Source organism: Pogona vitticeps, chromosome 12 (genome assembly GCF_051106095.1).
Source record: "Pogona vitticeps strain Pit_001003342236 chromosome 12, PviZW2.1, whole genome shotgun sequence".
NCBI classification, from domain to species: domain Eukaryota; kingdom Metazoa; phylum Chordata; class Lepidosauria; order Squamata; family Agamidae; genus Pogona; species Pogona vitticeps.
Window position 1 is genome coordinate 8,219,617 of NC_135794.1, and position 18,382 is coordinate 8,237,998.

Genomic DNA, 18,382 nt, shown 5'->3' on the forward strand with positions numbered 1-18,382 from the left:
AATGTGTTAAAATGGCCTTTTCAAATAACTTAAAACTAGATAATTCCTTACACCAATGAAGTAGCATTGTTACTTGAAACGTTACTTTTTTGTTTCATCCATCTTACCGAGAAAATCAACTGATTATAGATAAGTTACTTACGAGCAGTTGTTTCCAAACTCCGGATTCCTCCAATCCCCTTATTTGGCCAAAATTCAACAGCTATTTTAATTATATACGACGTGGCTGCTGGTATCAGACTTGCCCTCAAAGGGATGCTCATTAAATTTTTTCAAGTGTCATTACTCTAGTCACACATCATCAAAAGAGCCCTCCATTGCTATTTTTATTGTTGTTGTTTCATTGCTACCTCTGTGTGCTAGTACATTTTGAAGTGCAGTCACTCATCGTGGCGGTCCCTATAGCCGTGTCCCCAATAAAAACCCCAGAATGCAGGCAGCTGTGTCGATGCACATCTTTCGGCATGTGTGACATGCATGCGGCAACACGAAGCGAGAGAGAAGCCTCAATAGACACACAACTTGTCATCCAGTTCATTTGAGCAACTTACATTCATAGCATATGAAATGGCCATGGGGTGAGGATCCTGCAAGGTGGGCTCTCGCGGGAAACCCCGAGACTGCATGAAGACACCGTTTGCCCCAAAACATTATGGCCCGCAGTTGAAAAAATTTCCAGGAGCTTCTTCCCCCAAATCCTGGGGGAGAGGTTTCATCTCTATATCAGCAAATCAATCGGAACCCTTTTCCTCGCCACCCAAAACAGGTCTTTTGTAAAGCTAATGATTCTTCATGATTAATTCACGGCCACGTGACCCAGCAAATGCATTGCACTGCAAGAAAAGTAGTTAAAAATGTACGCCGTTGCTGGGGAAATCCACTTCACCCAAAGCTGCTATCAATATGACTGCTAAGCTGAGAGGGAACTCGGGTGCGTGCGTGTGACCGATGATGTCCTTGTGGCTGTCTGTCAAAAGAAAAAAAATTTAAAAATCCAGAAGATTGCTCCTCTGAGCACTGGTTCCACTACATTTTTTAAATCTATTTTATTTATTACATTTCTACCCCAGTCCCCTAGACAGCATCTACTCACTGTACAGCTGGCACAGAGGAGTGGATATCTCTTTAGGGAGAAAAACATGATGTAAGTCAAATAACTCATCAATCCATAAAACAATTGGGAGAGATTCCAGGGAGAAAACAACTAGAAATTTTTGGTTATAGGAACTATAGCTTGGACCCTCTTGCTGACCACCCAAAATTCTCAAATTCTGTATTGATCTCACCCACCCAGGCCACCGGGGATGTCTGAATAGAAACAGCTATCAAAGTTACAAATCATGGAGTTAAGTGTAATTAATGTGTCACCGTATCTAACACTGGCATGCCTCTGCTGAACTCCAGTGTGGTGTCGTGCCTGGAGCGATGGACTCAGCACTCGGTTTCAAATCCCTGCTCAGCCAGCGAAGGATCTTCTTAAAATGTTTACTATACTGGAAAAGATCTGTTAGGATTGCTGTAAGTCAGATGCAATTGGATGGCCCTTAACAAGGGTGGGGTGGATTAGAATAGAACCGGTTAGGTTAGGTTTGGCTAAGCCAGGCTGCTTCTTAAATGCTAACGTGCAATAATCACGGAGGAAAAAGGCGATTCCTGATACAAAAGCAAACAAAAGCCATGGGTACCCATTCTGAGTAATCATCCGCACAAAGAAAAGTAATCAATCACCAAGTGACAGATCTATTATATACACCACACATCTTGTAATAAGTGCATCTTATAATATATTGCAGGGTGATAAAAAATGATATATACAAGGCACGGTTGTTACAATATGGTTATAGCGCACATATAATTGATGTGTGTTGTTTTCGATTTATTATTATTTTTCCTCATCGGGCGATTCCTCAGAATCAAAACCGTTGCCTCTTCTCTAAAAGATAAGGAAGTGAGGAAAGGTGGCATGTGTAAAGGGCTACAAAGCACACAGCAAAAATACTACTGGAGGTAAGAGAAGTTGTTTCATCAACCTCTGGGCCGGCCCTACCAATAGCCAGAGTGAGGCAAGCGCTGCAGGCAGCTGACGCTTAGCATCTCCCGCTAGCCGTTTGTTTCTGTTGAAGAACATTGTCTATCAGAATAGAGTTCCATATAGCTTATTCTTCTTTCACTCACCTTACCTGCTGCCCTCAAGCATGATGAAGAATTGGGTCCCATCACCAGCACTGAAGTAAGTACCAAATGCCATTTCCACTTCTTCTTCTTCTTCTTCTTCTTCTTCTTCTTCTTCTTTCTTCTTCTTCTTCTTCTTCTTCTTCTTCTTCTTCTTCTTCTTCTTCTTCTTCTTCTTCTTCTTCTTGTAAAGATTGTTGAGGTGGGTGCCATCTTGACTACCTCAGGCAGCAAAAGGCCTTGTGACAGCCTTCAAGCTCCCCCCAGGGGGGGAGTCTCAGAAACCAGCTTGGATGGGTTGATTGACCTGCAGCATCTCATGCCAAGAGGTATCGGGGCCAGAAACTACGACAACAAGGTGGGTCCTTGGGTTGCCCCAAGGAAGCCTCTGTGATGTCAGAGACGCAGGGCAGGCAAAGGCTGGGGTAGAATCAAGAACAAAACTCAAACATCTCTGCTCTGCGGGAGACCTGCCACTGGATGGGAATAAGTGGAATGGGTGCCAGGCTTTAAAACCTCCTCCTACAGAAAAATAAAACTTCCTCCTCTCCAATACTGCTTGCCTGAGACTTGTCTCCCATCTTAGAGATCCAGAGAACAACAGCAGCTTCTTGAAACATCAGCCAGCACCCTGAACCCTGATGATGAAAGACTGAGAATCAAAAGTGTGTGGGGAGGCATAGAGTTCAGGCCTTTCCCATGGAGTCATGGAGCTGCTCACACATCTCGGATTCATCTACCCTTAAGTGTGGTTGCTACTAGGATAAAATGTGAAAGGGGGAAGAAAATCATGAATGCTCCCTGAGGGTACAGAATATAGTGGATCCCAGCCTTGGTTTCCCAGATATTCTTGGATTAAAACTCCCGGAAGCCTTTTCACCACTAGCTGTGCTGGCCAGGATATCTGGGAGTTGTAGTCCAAGAACATCTGGGGACCCAAGGTTGGGAACCACTGGTATGGAGATAAGGAATTTGAAATGGATACTGAATGTGTATACTATGGACTTGGGCATAGATATTGATGTGGATGGAAGTACAGAAACAGAGAGAAAGAGAAAGGTGTAGAATATTTGTAGACACAAATACAGTTCAATGGACAGGATGAAATCCAACGGCTAGTCCCAAATAGAGTAAACCCACCGAATTTGTAACTTTAATTTAGCAATCAATTTTGCAGCTGCTTCAATGAACCCATACTATCTCTTAGATTTTTACCATAAATATTGATATTGATACACTACAACAACCTGTAAGAACATTTTATAAATTGCTTTTCACCATTACCCTAGGAAATCAGTAAAACTGTAAACTAAGTTCCTTCCTTCCTTCCTTCCTTCCTTCCTTCCTTCCTTCCTTCCTTCCTTCCTTCCTTCCTTCCTTCCTTCCTTCCACATGTCTTTCTACATTTCATCAAACTCTCTCTTTCTCTTTCTGATAGAGTAGGCCACCTGGCTGTGAGGTTCTGGGATCTGTACTCTAGAAAAGTAACTTTCCCAAGATGTGCTAGAGAAGCACTGCCAGTCATTCTATCTCGGGCATTAACCTGCTGATCAGAGGCATCTTCAACAACCAGAACATCCTCCAACAAGAACGAGCAGCTGTCAAAAAAGGATGGGTCAGGTTTTGACTGCATGCCCACAGCTACCGCTTTGGAAACAGTGGCTGAGTCGTTTTGATGAAGACAGGGCTAAATTCATTTCCCGCTCCCCACCACCATCCACTGCAATAAGCATTGTAATGACCTGCTCGAATCCGGGAAGATTCATTGTTACTTAACAGTGTTTGTATGTTAATTGTACTCCTGCCCCCCCCCCGCCACCCTTCTTGGCTCAGTAGCAACTAAGAAATATGGTATCAACGTGGGATGTGTTTTTGTTTTGTTTTGTGTTTCTTTTTTTTAATGCTATCGGGTGTTGTTGGTGCTCGGAGCTCACTCTTCGTGATTGAGAAATGAACTATGTGACAGCTGGTGATTTCTTTTCCAGGTGAATGAGAGATGGCTCCAAAATGAATTTGTTCGTATTTAATTACATTCCGTCCCCAGCGAGATTTTTTTAACAAGATTATTCCATCTGAGCGGCGCTGACTCTGTTTAGGGGGAAGAAAGGAAAGGAAAGAAATCATGGCATGTTAGAGCTTGTGTTTTCCTTCAATAGGAAGAGAGGGACACGGGTATTACCCCTCTACCCACATGGACGCAAAATTGAGCAGCGTCTACCAGCACTGCAAGATGAAATATGAACAGACATGGAACTCCAGAGGAAGAAGGAAAAGAAATTCGTCTTGACTAAAATACAAACACTGCAAATTTATTTTGGAAGGTTCATAAAAGTGACAGGCTCTGCATTATTTGCTCACACAGCTCTGTCAAAATATATCAGAGTATTCCCCAGCTTGTAGGCCAATGACTCTCATGGCAGGGGTGGAGGTGGGGAGAGGTGTCCCCAGATGTTGTTCGAATTTAACTCTCTTTTCCTTTAGTTAGCAGAATATAAGGAAGAAGCACACAAGAACGTGAAGGCATCAGGCCCAGGCCCACCACCCCCTCCCTTGTTTTGCATTCAAAATGCAGCTCTTTCTATAGCAAAATTCACTCTAGAAGCATCTTTAAGTAGAAAAGGAATCTTTACTCACAGTTATCATCTGTAGTTACAGTCAGAAGTGGAAGTGAGAGGGTAAAATGGAGTCTTCGGGCATGGAGAGAGTGTCCATGCCTGCTTCTGACAGGCTGGTCAGGGGAAAAGAGAGCAATGAATAACATAATAGTGCTCCAGATATGCAGGAAAAAGGTTTACCCCAAAAATACATCTCCCTTCCCCAGAGGCAGGAAGAACTTTACCAGTCAAGTTAATGGTAAAGAATAATCACTTTAGACTGTAAAAGTTCATCCCCATGTTAGTGCACACAGGTTTGGTATTCTCCCAACAAAGTTCACGAAAGAAGATGGGCACCATCTCCTTTCACCTCCACTTAACTTCCTGGTTTACAGTCATAGTGTGGCATAAGTTGTGGGGTAGATACTCAGCAAACTGAAAAAGGACATTTTAAACGAAGGTCCACCTTGGCCAAGGATAGACAGAATGGTAGGTGGATCCACAGCAAAAGAGACAGAAGCAATGATACTTGAAACCAGCCCGCATATTTCTGGTTTTGTTACTTTCTGTTCATTCTGATTGGCCAGATGTGTACAAGAGCAGTTTTGGGGTACCAGATATCACAACTCAATGGGAAGCCTTATCCTGTGACCAATCAGGATGAGGGTGAGAGGCCAATGGAGACCACTTCCTTGGGGAAGCAAATCCACTCTGGTTTTTTGCCATAACTTTAAAGAAGCTTTCTAAGTTACAGAACCTATTCGAGGATGGGTTTCAGAGCCTTGGATAGCTCCTGTATAAGTCAGGACCAACATCCAGAGCAGATTCATCACCCCGCAATATGAAACAGCCTCCTTTAGGGTAGACTATTGACATCATTGGACGAGGGGGGTGGGAAATGGAGAATATGACTGTTATGGACCCTGGCCATCATAGTGCCATTCTAGTGGCAGACAGCCATGGCCACAAGAGGGAAACCTGCCAGTATGGGGTCCAAATCAGATGAACTACACTTTCCGTGAAGCAAGAGTTGTCCCCAATTCAGCACAAGAAAGCATTATTTGAAACTCATTCCTTAACTACACTGGCCATGACCAAGAGATGGATCATATTCTCTCAAGATGCTTAACAAATGTGTTCAGGGAGAGTTGAAGATGGAGCGAAGGAGGCTCATGGGATGTGAAAGGTAAGTTTTAGAGTTCATCAGGGGGGAGGGGGTCACTTTCACTGTGCCCTGGCTTGGCTAGATTTCGTTATCTTAATCTGACTCACCTCAGACAGTCGTAAGTGGGAAATTGGAGGACCAGTATGCTACCTTGAGTCCTTTGGTGGAAGGACAAAATATAAAGGCCACAAAGAAATAAATAAAAATAAAAGAAACCAAGATGTGTTCCTGCCTTTGGGGAAACCCACTTTAAGTTATTCCAGTATTTAAAGCAATAAAGCCACACATACCATCCATGGTCCTCTAAAGCAGTGGCTCCCAATCTTGGGTTGTCAGACAGTCTTGGACTGCAACTCCCAGAAGCCTTCACCACTAGCTGTGCTAGCAAGGGCTCCTGGGAGTTGAAGTCCGAGAGCATCTGGGGAACTGAGGTTTGAAACCGCTGCTCTAAAGCAGTAGTGGGGACGTTGTGTGTCTGTTGTTGTTCTGGGGTTGCAACTCCAGCCATCCACCTGCATCGGCCATGTTGGAGGTGACGGACGGGAGTCACAGCATAGCGCCTGTTCTACGGTCAAGGTTAAATTTCAAAGGGGGTACCCACAAAAGCCAAACATCAACAATCCCCTCTGAGTTCCTTTCCCCTCCTTCCTCCTAGCTTGTACAATCCCATCCATTCGCATCCTAATTATGCCGCAAATCTGTCCAGAGTAAGGCAGCTTCTTTGCTGACTGATAAGAGCCAAACGCGCTCTGCAGAATCACTAATGAGTGGTCTTCCATCAAGGCCCTTCCATGGGATGCCTTCAGAGTAAATCAAGACCATTGCAAGCAATTAAAGTAGCAGAACACATTGTAAATGCAGTTGAGCACAGAGAAGCCGCAGCGACTTGCACGGTCTCCGTGTCAGTGTTGTCGAAGCTAAGCGGCAGCTGTTCACCAAGCCCTATCCGACTGTGGTCCCCAGAAAGTCTGTGGAAATGAGAAGGACGGAGCAAAAATGAAGGCTGGGAATATGTGCACATAAATGTCTACACATCCTGAATTGCAGCGGTGCTGCTGGTATGGGGAAAAAAAACATATATATAGTGCCCTTTCAGGTTTCTCCACTTACTCTTGAATTTAATGAATTCTCCAGCAGGCATGCACTTAATGCTACCACCACTTTGTAAAGATCATCGTCTAGTCATTTAGTTGTGTCTGACTCTTCGTGACCCCATGGACCAGAGCACACCAGGCCCTCCCATCTTCCACTGCCTCCCGTAGTTGTGTCAATTTCATGTTGGTTGCTTCGCAGACACTGTCCAGCCATCTCATCCTCTGACGTCCTCTTCTCCTCTTGCCGTCATACTTTCCTAACATCAAGGTCTTTTCCAGGGAGTCTTCTCTTCTCATGAGATGGCCAAAGTACTGGAGCCTCAGCTTCAGGATCTGTCCTTCCAGTGAGCACTCAGGGTTGATTTCCTTTAGAATTTTCTTGCACAATCAACCTGTGAGATGCAATGTTTTTATACTGTATGCTAGGTATTCCAACCCCCTACCCACCAACCCCCGAAGCAGGGAATCTAGAGTTAGAGCCTCCCCAATTGGTCCTGTTCTCAAACTGCTCTTATCATCATAGTGGTTCATCTTGGAGATTGTTTACAACCTCACATGCTGCCTCTAGTAGGTGTGTCTGCGACGAACCTTTCTGGACTCTGGTGAGGATCCATCTATTCAGCACAAACCAATAGTTCCTTCCTTGCTTCTGAATTCAAAGAGAGCCCCACTTCTCCACTCTTTCCCCACCTCTCCTCTGTCTGTTGGAGCCAAGCTGTTGAAAACTATGAAAATGTGGAGGCCTGTTGCTCAAAGCACTCATGGTTTTAGCTTGCTGTAGATCTGTTCAACTGTAAGTAAATGAAACATTGTTTTAATTCTTTCTCCAACTAATGTCTCAGAGCGAATTATTGAGACTGCAAGTGCCCGTTGATGAGAAAAGGAGGTGGACTAATCTGGGGGACTTGAAGCTAATTCTGCTCCGTGCATCCCTTTACTTCTGCTACGCAGAGACTTGTTTTGAGAAACACAGTGTTGTTCAGTGCTTTTGTATTCAAAATCAGAATAGCCTTGATTACATCTACTTTCTGGTACAATGGATGAGGAGGAGGAGGAGGGAGAAGAAGAAGAATCTAATGTTCAGGATTTCCTGTTGTCCATAGCAGACTGAAAGATGTGCATGTTAGTAAGCTTGTAGATTGTTTAGGGAGCAGAACACCAGTCTTTGCCCACCTCTATGGGACATAAGGCAGAAACAACAAAACTTAAGTACTAGAGACTGTGAGCAGATTGGACTCAGTTGCCTTATCGGCCTCATCCAATTCAATTATTTAATGATTCTATGAAGAACAGAGATTCCCAAATTCCAGGGAATGAATGGAGAAAGAGGATTATAAAAATAAGGTGCAGAACAAATGGAAATGGTATTCACTGAAAATGGTGGAGGAGAAATTATTTCTGAGTGCTTATGTGGTTCATTACATTCTCTTGCCAGCTTTTGTGTACCTACCTGCCAATTTTGGACAACCCAGAAGCCTTTGACCTTGAAATCCTCACCTTTGTGCCCACATCTTGAGCCATGATTGCCACTTTTTCCATGTATACGAACCCCCCCAATGTATACGTTGTTGTTTAGCCGTTAAGTTGTGTCCGACTCTTCGTGACCCCATGGACCAGAGCACGCCAGGCCCTCCTGTCTTCCACTGCCTCCCGGAGTTGGGTCAAATTCATGTTGGTCGCTTCGGTGACACTGTCCAACCATCTCGCCCTATCGTCCCCTTCTCCTCTTTCCTTCATAACTTTCCCAACATCATTCCAGGGAGTCTTCTCTTCTCATGAGTATTGGAGGCTCAGCTTCATGTTCTCTCCTTCCAGTGAGCAGTCAGGGTTGATTTCCTTCAGAACGGATAGGTTTGTTCTCCTTGCAGTCCAGGGGACTCTCAAGAGCCTCCTCCAACACCACAATTCAAAAACATCAATTCTTTGGCGGTCAGCCTTCTTTATGGTCCAGCTCTCACTGCCATACATCACTACAGGAAGAACCATAGCTTTGACTATGACAACCCCCTAATTTTGCCCCTTGCCGGAGGCAGAGGAGAAGTCAATGGGCAGCTGCAAGGGGTGGCTCCTGCTGCCTCTGCTGCCTGATCACGTTGCTGCCTCGTCCCCTGCCAGAAGGGAGCCCGGCAGTGGCGCTGGAGGAGGCAATCCAGCAGCGGAAGGAGCAGGAGGAGGCGGAGGTGGAGGCAAAGGAGCAGCCCCACTTGGCTGCCTCTTGTGGCTGGCCATTGACTGCTGCTACCGCTGCCAGATCACCTCCTCCAGCGCCGCTCGCAGGCTCCCTTCAGGCAGGGGACAAGGTGGCGACATGAGCTGGAGGTGAGCCCTGGCAGGAGGAGGAGGAGATCAGAGGGTGGCGGCAGCAGTCAATGGGCAGCCGTGAGAGGTCCTCCACCTCCACCTCCTTCCGTGTACAAGACGACCCTCAATTTTTTTCTCTAATGATTTTAAGAAAAAGTGTTGTTTTATACATGGAAAAATACAGTAAGTGTCACCAAGAAAAACCTGGGCTGTTCTTTGAACTTTTATAATTGTTGAGATCATATTTGTCAATGCTTGCTTACACAGACCGAGCCAGCTGAGAGGTGGGGAAAGAACTCGTGTTGCCAGAAGAGGCTTCGTAGCTGCGAAGACACTGAGCCACCAGATGGCCAAGTATTCAACTTGGATTATCCAGCCGTCTTACCGAACAGGTGGCTCTCCCAGGTGAGATCTGAGATAGCATCCCTGAGGAACAGGCACAGTCCAAGCCAGGTGCCACTGCCAGTTTGACACCTGAAAACAAATTCTGCAGACTTTTTAATCAACCCATGAAGTGGCTGATGACATGGGCAGGGACTAGTGGAGAGCTTGGCATGATTCTTTTTTTAAAAAAATAAAATTCCAAGAATCCCCCAGCCAGCTACATGCCACGCTGGCTGAAGGATTCTGGATGCTGTCGTTCAAAGTATTTTTTTCCAAGCTCTGACCCAGTATTACAGCAGAGTCGGGGTTCATGCAGTTGTAGCAAAAGGACAGTTAGATAAGCCACATCTGCCACCCAGCCCCTCCATCTGCATCATCGCTCTTGAGCTTAATTGCAAACCTCAAAGTTGCTAAGACAGTGGATTCTCCCAGGAACTATATATCATTACAACTTTAATGACAAATAGATTTTACAGAAGACTGATTCGAGAACTGGCTTGTTAACATCGAGAAAATAGCCTGCTTTTTTGTACTCTCTTTGCAGATTATGTGGCTACAGAGACTGTCAAGATGCACAGCATTTCAAAGTTTGCCAATATGCAATTGATCGGGTCCATTTTCTTGCCTCTCAACCTAGTCCGGTGGTCAGAAATGGATGAGCTTGTTCTGTAAGATCAGGACAAAGGGAATATTTATTTATTCATTCATTCATTAGTTACTTATTGAGGGCCTAATCACACCTGCCAAAAGAACCTCAGTTATACCGATTCTTTCCATACTTCAGTGGTACCAATACATTTATTTTTGCAATCACATGGTATATATACCAGTGGGAACTTTCTTATGGGTTTTAATGATATCAATTCATTTCTTCCTCTTTGAAACATTATTGCCGGCTATACTATGGAATCGATTTCTTTTCCCTGATGTTTCCTGGGGCACTGCTGCCTCTTCTTTTATTATTATTATTTTTTAAAGTACTCTAATACATCAATAATGGCGGAAAGGGATTCCCATTTGGAATTTAGGATAGATTACAATGAGTGAAATCAAATTTAAAATGTGTTTTTAAAAAGAAAACAACGAGAAGGATTCTTAAAAACAAATCGAAAGCATTCTCTGAAAGCCCAGTTTTTTTAAAAAAAAAAAGTCATAGATCAATGGCCATTAGGAAGAGTACAATAAAGTGTTAGCTGCCCCTCAGAAGCTCAGAAAAGATGGAGCGACCCTAGTTTTTCTGAGGAAGCCGTTCTATAGCTAACTGCTGCCACAGAGCAAAGCTTTTCTTGTTTACTTAGCCTCTCAGTGCAGCGGAAGGATTGTGAGGAGACAAATTCAGGCAAATACACATGGGAAGAAATGGTCTTTCAGATACCCCGGCCAACAACCATTTAGGTCTTTGTAACCATGACCTTGATTTGAGCTTCAAAGCAAGCTGGGTGGGTTTTTGTTTTGTTTTTGTATGCTGGTAATGATAGTGATGGGATGAGATGGATGGACAGTGTCATCCAAGCGACCAACATGAATCTGACCAAACTTCAGGAGGCAGTGGAAGACAGGAGGGCCTGGCATGCTCTGGTCCGTGGGGTCACAAAGAGTCAGACATGATTAAACAACTAAACAACAATAATAATCCAACACCCCAATAACGCATAACACAAGAAATTGGCATCTTTTTAACAAAGGAGTGATGACAGCCTCAAATTGATGAGCAATATATTTAAAATAATCTTCCAAACTTTAATGTAATCCAACCTCATACAAGGGCTGGGGGGGTGTGAGTGGAATCTTTCTCTTCCTAATCCACAAAGATAAAGATTCCCCTTGACAATTTTTGTCCAGTCGTGTTCAACACTAGGGGGCGGTGCTCATCCCCGTTTCCAAGCCATAGAGCCAGCGTTTTGTCCGAAGACAATCTTCCGTGGTCACATGGCCAGTGCGACTTAGAGACGGAACGCTGTTACCTTCCCACCGAGGTGGTCCCTATTTATCTACTTGCATTTGAATGCTTTCAAACTGCTAGGTTGGCAGGAGCTGGGACAAGCGACGGACGCTCACTCCGTCACGTGGATTCAATCTTATGACTGCTGGTCTTCTGACCCTGCAGCAGAAGCTACTGCGGTTTAGCCCGCAGCGCCACCACGTCCCAATCCACAAAAACACTCCCCTATTCCTTACTTCCCCTTTCTCTTCCCTGACTCCAGCTCCCTTGATTCCTGAACGTGGGTCATGCTAACTGGGGAATAGCAGACAGAAAAGTCAACAAGATCTGGAGGGGCCGCAGGCTCTCCATTGCTGCTACAATATATGGCAGGAGCAAAGAAGCACAGCAATGAGAGATGGAAAGAGGCCTGGCCCATTCCTGATGGACTGGGCAACAGGATACAGGAGATCAAGATGAGACATGAAGTGGTTGCTTGCAGAAAACATCTGCCGTTTCCCTAGAAGGAGCTCTTTTCTGGTTCAAGGGCTGCAGGCTGATCGACTTGCCCTGTGTAAATGCCAACTACGTTTTTTCAGTGGTGATAATGATGCAACTCTGTGCAAGAAAAATCTGCACCTGTGCCACTCACTGATTTATCATTTGCCATACAGTTATGTCCCAGGATAAAGAGGGGCCACCCTAAATGATATCCAGCACAGTGTCATGGGATAGACCGATGGACTAGGACTCAGGAGACCTGGGATCAAATCCCCACTTGGCCACAGAAACCCGCAGGGTTGGGAGTTGGGACTAGTAAAGCCACCCCTTAAAAATCTCACTCACCTTTAAAGGCTTGTTAGGGTTGCGGTGCATTGGTCCAGACTGGAGGGCAGTGAACACACAATCATTGCCCTCATTGGAGTTGTGCTTTAAACAAAGGTTATGGAGGATCAGATCTTCTTGAGTAGAACAAGTGCCTTTCCATCCCATTCAGGCACAGAGCTTCAAGCAGGAATCAAGGCAAGAGGAGAATCTGGCCTGGTTGTTATTTCCATGCTCAGATAAAGGTAAAGGTTCTCCTTGACATTGAGTCCAGTCGTGTCCAACTCTAGGGGGCAGTGCTCATCCCCGTCTCCAAGCTGGCGTTTGTCTGTAGACAGTTTCCGTGGTCATGTGGCCAGCGCGACTACACACGGAACGCCGTTACCTTCCCACCGAGGTGGTACCTATTTATCTACTCGCATTTTTACATGCTTTCAAACTGCTGGGTTGGCAGGAGCAGGGACGAGTGACGGCAGCTCACTCCGTTGTGTAGATTTGATCTTACGACTCCTGGTCTTCTGACCTTGCAGCACAGAGGCTTCGGTGGTTTAACCCGCAGCACCACCACATCCCTTATCGGATAAACTTAGTTATCCTTTTTAGAAGTTTTTCAGTTTTTCCTAGTTATTGCCTATAATGCCTTATACAGCTTGGGTCTAAGCTATTTGAAGGATCAAATCAATCCGTATGAGCCTCTTTGGCTTTCACGATCTTCTGGGGAGACCCCTCTCTAGGCTCCACCACCTTCCCAAGCTCGTTTGGTGGGGACTCGAGAGAGGCCCTTCTCAGTGGTGGCTCCCAGCCTCTGGAATGCACAGCCCCTTCCCTTTTGCTCTTCCATCATCAGACAAAGACTTCCTTTTCAGGTAGACTTATTATAACCAATAAGTGAGGGTCCAGGAAATGTTGTATTTATGAAATTTAGAGATTTTGAAAATGATTTTAAAAATGGTTTTAATCTTGGTTTTAGTCTTGGTTAATGTTTAATTGGTTAATAGTATTTTTATATAGCATTTTAAATTTGATGCCATGGCATAATTTTAATCGTTGTGAGCAGTCTTGTGATCCCTATAGGAAGAAAGGCATCATAGAAAAATATAGATAAATAAATTCCAGATCAAGGGAACTGGACTTCAGGGTTTGCCCATTGTCCCATTCCATTCCAGCCGAAGAGAGTTTTGGTTTTGGATAATGAGAGCAAAGAGTGTGAAACCATAGAAAGCATGCTGCAATGAAGAATGAAGTGAGGAACTTCAAGCATTTTATTTTTAATCATTGGAACAGAAATTTTATGGCAGGATCTCCCTGTAATACGGGTTCCACCAGATGATTACAGGATGTCTCCTACGACATCCTTAGACAAAAGGGTGCCTTTTTAATGGGGCTGTGATTCTATTTATAGGATGCTGCCTTATGTAGAATGAAAAATGTGGGTCCAATTGAATCCATATATAGACATTGGTTGTTAAAGTTCAGAACTGGTGGGAAACTGTAGGTATACTGTAAATTCAAGAGTGATACCATCTTCCTTCATGGCATTGCTATGCACTCCTTTGATGTATGTTGGGGGGGGGGAGATTTTGTGTCCCTACCTCTCCCAGTGGTGGCAGAAAGATGGTGGAAGAAATTTAGATCATGGAAAATAACATAGTAGAATAAAGTGAGTCTGTGTGTGGGGAGAGAGGGATCCTTTAAATCAGGAGTAAGAGAACCTGTGGCCAGATGTTAGGTAAAGCTAAAGGTTTCCTTGACAATTTGTCCAGTCTTGTCTGACTCTAGGCAGCGGTGCTCATCCCCGTTTCCAAGCCGTAGAGCCAGTGTTTGTCCGAAGACAGTTTCCGTGGTCACGTGGCCAGTGCGACTAGACACGGAATGCCGTGACCTTCCCACCGAGGTGGTCCCTATTTATCTACACACATTTGCATGCTTTCAAACAGCTAGGTTGGCAGGAGCTGGGACGAGCGACGGGTGCTCACTCCGTGGCGTGGATTTGATCTTGCAACGGCTGGTCTTCTGACCTTGCAGCACAGAGGCTTCTGCAGTTTAGCTCACAGCTCCACCACGTCCCACTTCAGATGCTGCTGGCATACAATAGTTTCCGACAATATATGCTTGCAACAAAGAGAGCTGGAGTACCATATCTTGAAGAATATGGGTTTGCTACTTCTGCACCAAGTGAAATTGAGTGTGATATGCAAGAAAATGTCCTTACCAGGAAGTGATACAGTGCAGGGACTTAGCCCACATTCCCTAGAAGCTGAGCATTCCCCTTCTCCTCTGACACTGTGGACTGTCTGATCTTATGCTTCCCCAAATGGCACTCGTTGTTCCGCATCTCTGCTGTCCTGACTAGGATCGGCTTTGGGAAGGGTCCTTTGAGACCCAAAGGGGCACTTTCTGATGTTGGGGTCAACATGTGGTCAAACAGGAGCTGCTGGAGCCGGACCCCTTTGGCAAGAACAACATCACCAGCTGGCCAGCTTGTGCTAAGACCTTCCCCACTGGGCCTCCTTGACAGGGGATAGATTCCACAACCCATAGGGGTCCCTTCCAACTCTGCAGTTCTTAGATGGTGATGGTGATGATGACAGATACCTTGGCACTGGCCAGCTAGCACCGTCCTTCCCCAGCGGGCTGGGAATGTCTCCATTTTTGCCACATTCAAACAAGATGTGTGCTTGGAACAGTTTTGTTCCTGTTCACTGATAACCCGCGGGGGAAAGCTTAGCACAAGTTATCAGCCATGGTGTAGTTCCTGCCTTTGTAAAGACCTATCTGAAGAGCAAGGCCTCTACTTGTTGTTACAGTACGGCTTGAAAATAGAAGCCTGGCTAAGGAAAATGCCTCCACGTTCCTTTCCCAAAATACTGTAGGTAGAGAAAGTTACAAAAGGAGCCCAAGCAGCATTAGGATGAGAGAACCGAGCGTCGCCTTCCCTTGCGAGATAACAGTTTGATATTAAAATATTCATTGGATTTAAATCAGAATTGGAAACGAGGGCCACGGATTTTCTGAACGAAGGGAACAGCTGGGAGAGCGAGCAGAAAGCAAAAAAGCAGAGGACGATTGACATCCCGTTCGGACACGGGACAGGCCTGTCTGTTCTTTGTTTCCTCTGTTCCCTTCAATGGCAGATAAGCTACCTGCCGCCACAGGATCCTCTATGCTTTTCCCCTGCCTCGATGAGAAAAAAGACCCCTCCCCTAAAGGGAACACTTGCTCTATCACAAGAAGCATCCAACGTTGTCGTTGTCCAAGCAGAAAGTTGCCCCGGCCAAAGTGAGATGCTGGGGAGTTCTTGAATGGTAGGTTTGGCAGACAAAGAGGCATCTGGCGAAAAAAGGAGCAGCCCTGAGCAATGGCAGGATGGTTGGAATGATTCGCCCGCTGGGCTTGATCCTAAGCGGAGCATAGGTTGAACATTGGGGGCATTTCTAATCATTCCATATTTATAGGGCTTGATGTGAAATGATGATGGCCATTATGAATCCCAGCTCAACTAGAAAACAGAAGGATGGGCAGGACCCAAGCAACCGCTTCTCTTCGAAGTTCCTGAGGTCATTTCCCATCATCCTCCAGCAGGGATGGGAACAGTTTGTGCCTGGAACTGTAGAAAAGGCTGCCCGTCAGAGTTGATCATGCAGGGCTTGATGGACCCAGAGCTTGTACAGTGGACCCTCTACTTACGGAATTAATCCGTATTGGAACAGTGGCTGCAGGTCGAAAAGTCTGTAGGTCGAGTCTCCATTGACCTACAATGCATTGAAAACCAATTAATCCCGTAACCGGCCGTTTTTGTTCCATTTTTGTTCCATTTTGGTTTTTTTTCTGGTCTGTAGGTCGATTCTCTGGCTGCAAGTCAAACCTAAATTTTGCGGCCGGAGAAGTCTGTAACTCGAAAAGTCTGTAAGTTGAGCTGTCTGTAAGTCGAGGGTCCACTGTAAAAGTTCTTTTTGGGGGGGACGGGGGGGCTAACATTCTCAGAACCTCCTGGCCAGTCTGGCATCCATGCTGGCTAGGGAATTCTAATCCCAGAAAACAACCTTCCCAAGTTTTGGATGCACCCGTGGTCTGATTTGAAACAAGCATAGCTTGTAAAAATCTTACTGTTTCGGTTTACAAGGCTCAGGATCCCCCAGCCAGACTTGGCCCTGTTGGCTGGAGGATGATGAGACACATCACCCAAAACAGCAGACTTTACCGAATCTAAATATATGGCAATGACCGATGTTTCTTGTGGCTTCGCATCACAGGTAGGCCACTCTGAAGTAGGGATGAGTGAGAGAAATTGGAAATCATCCCAATTTCTTAGGTTTGTGTTCTGAATGAATAGGTGGTCCATAGACATCGGAGGTGCAAACTCTGAAGCTGTGAGGTGCTTCCAGAATTGCCCTGAAAGCTGGAGAGAAGGTCGAGGGTCGCCAGATTCCAGGGTGCTAGATGGAATCTCAGGCAATCTCTAGGTTCATTCATGACCCCTGGTGAGGAGACAAGTCTCAGGGTGGGGCACTGTGAAGGAGGAGAACATTGGGGTTTGGTTTGTGAGGTAGTTTTAAAGCCTTGATGCCCATCTCTATGCAGTCCCACCTGGCGCCCCTCTGAGGTCCCAAAGACCAACCTCTTGAACGTCATAAGAACTATCCCCTATGACACCACAAGGACCAACACCCTCATTTCTTGTTGTGGCCCTGAACTCTAAAGCAGCCATTCTCGGGGGGGGGGGGGGCATATGGCCTCCTAGGAGGCACATTTGAAAGGGCCACAGACTGAAAAAAAAACATGAGAGAGGCATTTTCTATTCATCTGTTTTGAGTTCTACCGGGTTCCCTGGAACACAAGAAGAGCTCTTAAAAGGGTCATGGCCAAAAAAACAGGTTGAGAATGGTTGCTCTGAAGTATGGGATGCTGCCCTCCTTATCTCCCCCCCCCAGCTGGGGTTCTGCTAATGTTCTGCTCAAAATAGCTTGGACCCAAGCTGATGATGCCTGACTTAAGAGATTACTTGAGGATGGGGAAGCTTTTATTTCACCCCCACCCCCTTTAGCTATCATGGTCCCCAAATCACAACAGACAGGGAGAGAAGTTTTAGCCAGAGACACTGGAGACTTGGGGTTGAAAATGTCTCCATCAGCAAAACACAGTAGGAAGAAAAAAGTTTATTAGTAAAAAAAACAGTTATGATTTTTATCTCTGCCTTTAATTAGAAAACAGCAGTCTCCCAGGTGTGTGAGAGAGGAAGCGCTCCTCATCTATTAATCTTGCAGTTGCGGGCGGTGGAGTCATCCGACGCTGTGTCTCTAATGAAAGGTCATTCCGTTACCACCGATGATCATTTTAATGGCTTGGCCTTGGGGTGGCAGTACAGTAGGAAAAGCCGAAGTGGTTGGTTTCAAAAATTAAAATTATAAAATCTTTAGGCTGGACCTATTGACCCAGGGACTTCTACAGCAGTCGAGCAAGGCCGTATGAGGTGAGTCTTCTAATTAAAAGCAAGGTGTCTGTTGGAAACCAATTTCATGCTCATGTCCTCCCCTTGCAGAAATATGTTATGCTTGCTTGTTCACAGAGGCTTATAAATGTTCATTGACACAGACAAGAAGTGACATCCCCAGGAAGTCAGAGCAGCAGGATCACGGGGGACTTATATGCTGGCTGGGCCTCAGTCGTCAAGTCTTCAAAACTGTCCTTATGGCATAGCTGAACATGCCCTAAAACAAGCTGGACATAAAATTCTATTTCAAAATACTGAAGTACTGGACAACACCAGCAATCATTATGTTAGACGGCACAGGGAAGCCATTGAAATCCACAAACAACAACAGAGCTTCAACAAAAAAAGAAGGCCTAAAACTAAACATGGCCTGGTTCCCAATACTGAAAAATACAGCCTGCAAAAGGTCAACAAACTCTACCCAGCCACAAGGAC